A 10,633-nucleotide genomic window follows, 5' to 3' on the forward strand; every position below is an offset into this window, starting at 1 on the left:
ATTATTGTGAGTGCTTATGCCACATGTACTGTAAGAATGATCTTGTTCATTGTCTTCTCCTGGGCTGGATAGTGGACTATATTTTATTTTAGATTTTGAAAGACATCTGTAATGTTGCATAATAGGCTGTCCATATTAATAACTAAATAAACAGTATATAAACTGTAATGACATCATTTGGTTTATTTGTATATTTTACTTCTATTTCCAGCTCCTAGAACAGTGCCTGCTCATTGTTGGTGCTCAGTAAGTATTTGTTGAATGAATCCCTACTTTCATGAAATTTCCAGAGTGCCTGAACTATTTCTAGATAGATTGATAGAGAAATTGAGATGTAGGTATTTATCTGACTTCAAAGAATTTTTCTTTTTTGATAGTAGGATCTGTCTGTATTGAAAAGCATTATATAGAAAAGCTTGGAACAGAAGCATCCAAAAAGCACAGACTTGAGAAGAAATACTGTCTGGGCCCGCTGCCTGCAACCAATTTGCTGATATGCTAGGAACTCTCATCTTCAGCAAAACAAAATGCAATTCAAATCACCAGTTGTTCTGCGGCGTGACCAGACCAGAGGCTGTGCCCTTATGATGACAGGGCTCCACCAAACTCGGTGATGTGCTGCTGTGCCATGGCAGTGGGTGGGAGGCCACAGACAATACCATCCCTCTCCTACTACTTGGTCCTAGTTTTAGAGACCACCTTTACGTTAGTTTGCTACTCACTAAGAGTGCATTCTAAGGGAAAGATGGGAGGAGCCGCACAACAAAGCTTTCATTACCACTTTGTGCCAGGACTAGAGCATAGATGAAAAGCAAAAAGGCCAGAACTTAGAGGGAATAAGATGTCTGAGTGAAATGCACTGGCATGTCCTCCTTCCCTCCCTCTCAGTCCCATTAGCTCCTTGGAGTCTCGCTAACCACCCACCCACAGTGTAACTTCACTGTGCTCAAAGCAAAATTGATTAAATACTGGCCCATAGTCCTGTGTCTTCCTTGATAAAACATGCTTTGAGCATACTATCTGATAACAGTGGAGATGTGGAACAAAATTTTTCAGTTCTAATACAGTTTCCTCTTGGGTGGAACAGAATGCTGTCAGATATAAGCATTAGTGTGAAGTGTTCTGAGAAACCCCTGCATGTGAAGATTTCAAAAAGAAATACTCCTTGGTATCATTAGAAGGCTTATTATCTAATTCTGTTGAACATAAGGGGTGAAGATGTCTATTACTCAGGTGAGCATTATCCTTTGTATCCAGCTGTTACTAGAATCAGTAAGCTTAAAAGACACTTCTTAACTCTAGGAAGCCATACATTTGAATCATACAAGTGTCTATTAAAAAGCACTTAATGAGGGGCTTCCCTGGTGGCGCAGTGGTTGAGAGTCCGCCTGCCGATGCAGGGCACGCGGGTTTGTGCCCCGGTCCGGGAAGATCCCACATGCCGCGGAGCGGCTGGACCTGTGAGCCGTGGCCGCTGAGCTTGCGCGTCCGGAGCCTGTGCTCCGCAACAGGAGAGGCCACAACAGTGAGGCCCGCGTACCGCAAAAAGAAAGCACTTAATGATATCTGGGGTGAATCTTCATGGCTGTAACCAGGAAAATTGAGGGGTTTTTTCCACAGATGTGATCTCTTAGTTTACATACAAAGATACATCATTATATGCCATGTGGCGTCACAGATATGTTTTAGAGGTCTGTCTTACTAAAATGTTGTGGAAACTATTTGAAAAGTGTGATAAGTGGAAAGAGTAAGGTCTCCAGATACTGCCTCTTCCGTAGTCACATCCTGGTTCTATTACTTACTACCTATGTGACCATTGCCAATTACTTCAACTCTCTGGGCCTGTTTTCTCAATGAGTTTAATAATTCCTCCTTCCCAGGGTTTTTGTGACAATTCAAACTTTCAGGGGTTGACGGTAAAGCTGGAGGGAACTGCAACATCTTATGGCCTAAACTATATTCCTCACCTTCCCCCTACAGGATTCCTGGCTAAAGGAATTCAAAGAACAAAAGCCAAATAGGAGAATTAGTTTTAGAGACTAATAGAGAAATTGAGATTTAGATATTTGTCTGACTTCAGAGAATTTCTTTTGATAGTAGGCTCTGTCTCTATTAATAGTGTATTAATAATGTATTAATAGTGTCTATTAATAGTTTGAGGAGCACCCAGTTATCCTCCATACAGAGTGCATAACCTCTTACCTCCTTCCCCCTGAAACTATGATGGCCAGGTGGGCAGAGAAGGCCTTTCAGTGTAGCTCCCACTGTAGTACTTTCTCTTCCTGTCTCAGACCTCTTCATCTGTAAAGTGGGAATAACAGTACTAGCTCAGTGATATTAGCTTTTATTAGTATTATTACTAAGTCAATACAGATATAGCTGTAGTACTGAGTTTTTCCTCAGTATAGAAACAAAACAATCCCCCCTTCCCGTTTTCAGTGCTACCAACTTTTTATCAGTATATATAAATTACAGCTTTTTAATATACATACTTCTCATTATATGTCTTTTGTCTTTTTCTTATATATAAATGCTGTGTGTTTTGCATAAAGATTTATGGTAACTGTGCTCTGAATCCTGTAATAGAATCCACCCATTTATCATTATGCTTCTTGACTAGACAGGCAGAGTCCCTTGTTGGAGGTTTCCAGGGGTAAGCTGTTACTAGTTCCTTGTATGCCGTGAATGGTAAGCTACAGTATTTGAAGGAAAAGGTGAGCTTTGCATGGAATTTATGCTCCTAAGTTCAATTTATGTATTCTTTCCTTCTCAGTTGACTTTTTGAAGTTCATTATTTCCTTATCCTTACTTTTGTTTCTTCCCAGAAAAACAAACAAACCCTTTTACCAAATTGAGCTTTTCAGTCATGGCCACAGAGATTGTAATCTGTCATCATTTCAGAAGTGGACAATATGCATCTGTCTGCTATTTATTAATAACACTAGATAGACATTTAATATGGCAACAATTCATTTATATACTGGAACCAATTATAATTAGATCAAACTTAAGCCAGGTAGGAACTGATGCCTGAGTTCTCCTGACATTCATTTCCTCAGTCCCTGGCTTTTCTACTGCCTGATGTCACATTTGTCCAAAGAGAAATGTAGAGCTTCCCACTTCCTAAGCAAACTGGAGGATCAGGGTGATGTCTTCTCCCAAGTGGTTTTAATGTTTCTCTGATCCCCAACATTATGAATGCAGCTTTTAAGGAGTCAAAATGGAGCCAGGAGAAGCAGAAAGACTACTTAGGAGGTGGCTGCAATAGTCCAGGTAAGAAATGAAAGTGCTTTGGATAAGGAACCTAGGAGAGAAGGTAGAATCAATAGACTTAATGGAGTAGAGTAATGGGACAAGGGTAAGGGAGAAACCAAGAATAACTCTCAGGTTTTGGGGGGAAATCAAGAGTTTTATTGTTAAATTGCAGATGCCTGGTAGATAATCAAATGGAAATGTTCGATGCTAAATTGAGAGTCAACAAGATTTTGGTGATTTAAAGCCGTGGGACTAGACTAGATCACTTAGGGGAAAAGAAGAGGATGCAGGACTAAGCACTGAATAGAGGATTGGAGTCAGCAAGGGAGACTGAAGAAGAGACAGAAAGATAGGAGGAAAACCAGAAAAACTTGGTGTCATAAATATCAAGGAGTGAGTGGTTACCTGAGACCAGTCTTCGGAGACATAAAAAAGGTGAGGACAGGGCTTCCCTGGTGGCGCAGTGGTTGAGAGTCCGCCTGCCGATGCAGGGGACACGGGTTCGTGCCCCGGTCTGGGAGGATCCCACATGCCGCGGAGCGGCTGGGCCCGTGAGCCATGGCTGTTGAGCCTGTGCGTCCGGAGCCTGTGCTCCGCAACGGGAGAGGCCACAACAGTGAGAGGCCCATGTAACGCAAAAAAAAAAAAAAAAGGTGAGGACAGTGAAAAATCCATCAGACTATTCCCCAGGTTCAATGAGTTTGGAAGCCAAATTAGAGAGGGTTACAAGAGATAAGACAAAATGGATATAACAAACAGTGTGTAACATTTTTTAAGAAGTTTTGCTTGAAAGGGTCAGAGAATGGGATTGTAGCTAGAAGAGATTGTAAGCTTGGGGGAATGAGAGATTCTAGAGCATACTTATAACCTGATGAGAATTATCCTAAAGAAGGAGAAATAGGTAATGCAGAAGAGAAAGGGCAAGAGTTGCAGAAGTGAAGTCTTTAGGAGATCTAGAACACAAGCAGAGAAGATTGTGATAGGAGCAGAGGTACTTCTTTCACTGTAACAGCTTTTTTGTTAATTTATTTATTTTTGGCTGCATTGGGTCTTCACTACTGCACGTGGGCTTTCTCTAGTTGCGGCGAGCAGGGGCTACTCTTTGTTGCGGTGCACGGGCTTCTCAATTGCGGTGGCTTCTCGTTGCTGAGCACAGGCTCTAGGCGCACGGGCTTCAGTAGTTGTGGCATATGGGCTCAGTAGTTGTAACTGATGGGCTCTAGAGCATAGGCTCGGTAGTTGTGGCGCACAGGCTTAGTTGTTCCGCAGCATGTGGGATCTTCCTGGACCAGGGTTCAAACCCACGTCCCCTGCATTGGCAGGCGGATGCTTAACCACTGGGCCACCAGGGAAGTCCCCACTGTAACAGCTTTGATGTTGAGAACATGGGAGCCATCTTGTTTGATTACTTCTGTTTTCTCAGTAAAATATGATGTCAAGTTATCAGGTAAAGTACAGGATAAAAAGAGAAAACATTGTGAAATTGTTATCTTGTAGGCTTGTAATCAGATTTACTAGGGAAGTGTAGTAGGACTTCTAGGCATGACTGAGTGCCCACTGGAGTTCTGTGGTCATTAATTTAAAATACAGCCCATGAACCTAGTTGTGTGGTTTTCTCTAGCAACTTTTAGCTGCACTAGATTAAATGAGGAGAAGGCTGATAGCTGGGTCCAACCAGGATTTTAGGAAACAAAAAAAGAAGGAGGGTATTGGATAGTGAAAAAAATATTGTTGAATGAATTGGAGGTATTGATGAGGTCAAAGAAATATTACAGTAGAGGCATTAGCATAAGTGAATTAAAAGTTGAGGGGGTGGTTATTAGAGAAAGAGGTCTTCAAGATTTCATATTGTGGATACTTGTAATGCAAAAGTTTATGTTATAATCATGGATGTTGGTGGCTGTGAGGGATGAAAGAACGAATCAGTGTGGGTGAGGAGACCAGGATGTGAGATGAGTAATCCACATTGGTGTTAAAGTCACTGAAAATCTTGAAAGGAGCAGGAATGAAAAGGAGGACAGTAAAACAAAGCTGAAGTCTTCAGGGAATAAGAAAGTGACCAGGAAAGGAGGTCAGGAGAAAACAGTACAACTATATCATAAGCTTCTAAGATAGTGGAAATTTTGAAGAAGGCAGAGAAATGGTTATGAAACCATAGTAGGGGGCACAGAGGATACCTATGCCACCTCCTGGCCCTGTTTAACAGAAAGAAGACCACAGAGGACTTGAAAAGACCTACTAAACAATTCACTTCTTAGTTTGCCATGTAGATATACGGGCACAAGTACACAAAGACATGTACACAAGGATATTTACCAAAACATTATTTGTAATGGTAAAAAAACAGAAAAAAAATGGAGCCAGTAGGATGGTTAAGTCATGGACACAGGGGCTCAGGGGAGAAGTGACTTGATTCAAATACCATCTACAATCTAAAAAAAAAAAACTTCATTTTCACATTCACCCCCAACCTCAGAGTACATTCTTAGAACTTTTCCATGACTCAGAGATCTGTGGTTTTGCTGGTAGGCATGTGTGCAATCTTATATTCATCTGCTTAACCATACAAAGGTAAAACCACATTCAGTGGTGTGTGGAACTTTATAGTGTTTAGTTGGTGTTGGTCACATATATAGAGAATTTTCTGTTTCAGGATTAGGTTTTAAGAAAATTAACTAGCGAGGTTTTTTAGGCTTCATCAAGGAAGTTTAAAGCCTAATCCTGTCATACTTTGAAGCCTCTTAGTCTCAAGTTTGGGATTTTTTTAAATTAAATAATTCAAAAGATCTTTATTAGATTTCTGTTATCTCAGGATAAAAAAGTTTAAAGCTTTAACCCAGATTTCCAGCATATAAACTTTATATATATTTTTTGAAGATCTATGGTTGGATTTAGTGTTCCTTGAAAAATTAAAAATAAAACTACAGTACGATCCAGCAACTTCCCTTCTGTGTATTTACCCAAAGAAAACAAAAACACTAGTTTGAAAAGATATATGCTCCCCTATGTTCAAGATATGGAAGCAACCTAAGTGTCCATCAATAGATGAATGTATAAAGAATATACAGTGGTGTATGCAGTCATACCTTGATATCCACTGGGGATTGGTTCCAGGACCTGCCTCAGATACCAAAACTCCATGGATGCTCAAGTACCATAGTTGGCCCTCTGTATCCATGGTCCTGCATCTGTGAAATCAATCAACCACAGATTGTGTAGTACTGTAGTTTTCATTGAAAAAAATCCACGTATAAGTGGACCCGTGCAGTTGAAACCTGTGTTGTTTAAGGGTTAACTGTATTTACAATGAAATATTACTCAGTCATAAAAAAAAAGAGTGAACTCTAAGCATGTGCAACACCGTGGCTGGATCTAGAGGATATTATGCCGAGTGAAGTAAGACAGAAAGACAAACACCATATGATTCACTTATACTTGGAATCTAAAAACAACAAAAACAAAACCGAAGCAGACTCACAGATACAGAGAACAAACTGGTGGTTGCCAGAGGGGAGAGGGGTGTATAGCTGGATGAAACAGATGCAGGGGATTAAGAGGTACAAATTTCTAATTATAAAGTCACGGGGATGTGATACACAGCATAGGGAATATAGTCAATAATACTGTAATAAGTTGTATGGTTACTAGACATGGTGATTATTTCATAATGTATTTAAATGTCAAATCACTATGTTGTACACTTGAAACATTATATTGTACATCAACTGTACTTAAGTTTTTTAAAAATCTGATTTTCAAGTATACTTGACAGATATTACTATTGCAGTAGTTATTTTGTCATTTATTGATTCCCAGGAATTCTGAAGGAAAGAAACTCAAACTATACTGTCAGATTACTGTCAAAAATAAATTCCTATATGAATTCTCACTTTGAATTTTATAACCATATCTACTTTAAAATAGGCCTCCCTTCTAGCCAAATGGTGTTTTTGTGGTTTCTTTGGCTCATTTTTAATGAACTGTCATACAAAGAACAGAGCTAAGCCTGCTGGGAGGCTGGCTACACCCCTGCCCTTAGGGTGTCCGTGCCCTCAGATGAAAAACCCCTGCTCCTTTGAGGACATTTCACAGTGCTCTCCTGCGGTCACCATCACCCCACCACCAGGACCAGAGAAGGTCAGCTGCCTTTGATCTTGAGCACTCTTCAGGGATATCTGCTCTGTTTCTTGGTGCTCCCTTCTTCCCCATGTCTAACATAAGCACATGAGATGAATACCTGTGATTACCTAGAACTTATGAAGGAGGTAAAGGTAAAGTATGTCTCTTTGGACATACTCTTAAGATTGCAACCCAACAGTAGAAGATAAAGTGCTGCCCTAATCAGAGTGACCCATGGGGAGGAAATATTAACCAGAGCGGCTTTGATTTTAGGCCCATCTCTGCAGGACCCAAAATAGTCCCTAACTTCAATTGGTGCCAACTATCCGTACACAGTTCCTTCACCCTCACCCTCCGTTTTTTTGTGGTTCTAGAATGTATCCCACTCTCCACCATGCCCCTCCTATAATGAGTTCCCTTTTCGTGCAGGTAAGTATGGAAGGAGTTATTAATGACTCATATTCCACTCTTTTCACCCACACCCCTCACCCCCTGGTGCCCAGTAGAAGTTAGGGGAAGTGACACAGCAAAGTGACCATTGAGCTTCATAATAGCACAATCTACACAATCTGTTAAATCCTCTGCTTCCCCCTCTCCTACCCCTTGCCCTCTTGTTCCCCTTGCCAGGATCACTGTGAGACGCAGGGCCTTCCCCCGCACTGACCAAAGAAAAGCAAGAGATGGAAAGCAGAGATTACCTGTACATCTGGATGTTTATAACCTGATTTGGTAGTCCCTTACTCTGTGACATGCAGGCTTCATCTGATGCAGTTTCGGAAGGATGTTCTGGCGTGCTCTCCACAGCAGTTGCCCTGTGTGTGTGCATATTTTACATAGTTGAAGTGTTATGCCACATGTAGCTACATCCTTTTTTTCCACTTACACAATAAGCACTTTTCCACATTACTAAGAACTCTGTTTCATAACCTCATTTTTAATGGCTGCATATTCTCCAATTATATGGATGCACCATAATTTACTTAGCCATTTCCCCACATCTGGACATTAAAGACATATTCCAGGTTTTGAAAAACAAACCTCAAATGCTAAGTCGTGAGCATTTGCAGATGCTCAACTAAAAACATCTGACCCGTAAGTCCCCTCTGCTTTCTGCCTCTAATCCTAAATTAAAACCTCCACTCCTTTCTTCTTCAAGAGCCCTTAGCAATTTCTCAATTCGGCCTCTTTGCACCCTTCCTGATCCACTTGTACGTTTGTCACCTCCTGGACGCTCTGCTCCTGCAAAGTTCTTGCTAGTCTTCTAAGGGGACCCACCACAAGGAGTAGTGGCGTCGCAAGGGTGGGGTGGCCGCACCTCCCTCCTGGCATCCGGGCCTTAGATCAGCTACACCCACACACCCTTCACCAGCGCCGCTTACCAGATGTATCAGAGAGGGCCTCTAAAAAGAGGTGGCACAGAGCACACCACCAAGTACCCACTGGAGCTGGTGTTCAGCTAATTGGAGTCTAGTGCCTCTTAGCACTGTCATCCACCGCTCCCAACACTTTTGCACCTGTCGCCAAGCCTTTGTGGTTCCAAGTGATAAACACACTCCAGGCACCACTCACATGGAGAGAGGAGAGGGGTGGAGGGCCTCTTCTTCCACAAGAACCCTCATTTCACACTCCTGAGGCCTCTGTGACCTGGCTAATCCATTTCTTCCTCTAGAGACCAGGGCAGACTGGGGGCCTTCATATATCTTTGTTTGTTCCACATGGTATTTTGGGGGAGAAAAAAAAAAAACGAACAGCTGTAAACACTGAAATTTTGGATGATTTTGCATAAAAATCTAGTTATTTGACTTTTCTTTTAAAAGGGGGAGAGCTGGCAACCAGGCATTCTGCATCCCAGGAGGGCAGTGTGTGGCTCTGACCCTGTGCCTTTGGACAGGGCATGCGTCTCCAGCCTGTTAGAGGCCCCACCTTCCCCCCACCGACTCCGTTCCCCTCAACTCCACAGCCCCCGGGAGCCTGCGTGGCTTGACCCTGTGGAGACCTCATGTGTAGTCTGTCTGCTTCCAGAGCAGAAGGGGTGGGGATTTTTAGGGGAAGAGAAGCAGCGCCATGGGAAGGGCCTTGTCAAACAGAGGTCCAAGTACTTGACCCCAGGGCATTTTTATGACCTGTGCAAACTTGGATTGTTTTTATCCCCTCAGAGAAAAGACTCGACATTCTGAAGGCCAGTGACAGCTGCAGTCTGACTGTCAAGTGTCAGGAATATTGGAAACCCAAACAGCTGTAAGCCGTGCCCACGCCCGTACCCACGCCATCCTGCTGATAGAAGTGGGCTGGTACTGACCTTCCTGTCCCCTCACACGGCTGGCAGCAGCCTGAAGGGACTGTAGGAATTTAGGACATCCTTTCTTGGCTGGATAGGAATGCAGCCCTTCTCCTGAGGCCAAAAGTATCCTCCCCACCCCCTTTATCCCATGATTCAGGAGCTCTTATGGAATACGGGGCCCTGCTAACCCAAGCAATTACACTCTGGTCTTCGAGAAGCAGAGAATTCTAACACCTGCCAAACTCCCGGGATAACGTGATCAACCACGATTTCCTCTCTGTAGCCAACCCTTCAGATATGAGTCTCCTCACTTAGGAAGGCTCATACAATTAAAAGTTTCAACGCACTCTCAGCCGAAACACCCCTGAAGAGAAAGAGCCTACTCCTAAATGTTTCATTGACATAACGCACCAAAGGAGAGTATGTTCCTCATATCCCCCAGTGTGAGGAGGACCAGGTAAGTCTCCATGCCTCAGACCGCCAGGGAACGCACAGACCAGGAGCTAAAGTGTGGCTATAGCACAGGAGTGGTTGTCAGACCTTGTTTTCTCTAGAGGTGACTAACCCAGGACCAAAAAATGCCGGAACTCCCCACCTCCCTGCCATGGTTGAAGAGGAATATAATATCAATTAGAGACCCAAACAAACAAACAAAAATGCCTTCAGTTTCTGAGAAGACAAGGCAGAGCATGAAAGAGAAAGAGGAAGGAAAAATCATTCAGGGCTCAGGACATGAATGTCCACAAAGTCATCGGACACAGGAACAGTGGGCCTGGGCAAAAGCTCACGTTGGTAGGACCAATAAATAAAGAAGCTACAGATTAGCAGATGCAAAGTATTATGTATATGTATAACTGAATCACTTTGCTGTACACCTGAAACTAACACAACATTGTAAATCAATCTGTACTTCAATGAAATAAAATTTTTAAAAAAGAACAATACAAAGACAAAAAAGAAAAGGGACATCTGTCTTTG

Source organism: Mesoplodon bidens (assembly GCF_964165515.1).
Source record: "Mesoplodon bidens genome assembly, chromosome: 1".
Taxonomy (NCBI): domain Eukaryota; kingdom Metazoa; phylum Chordata; class Mammalia; order Artiodactyla; family Ziphiidae; genus Mesoplodon; species Mesoplodon bidens.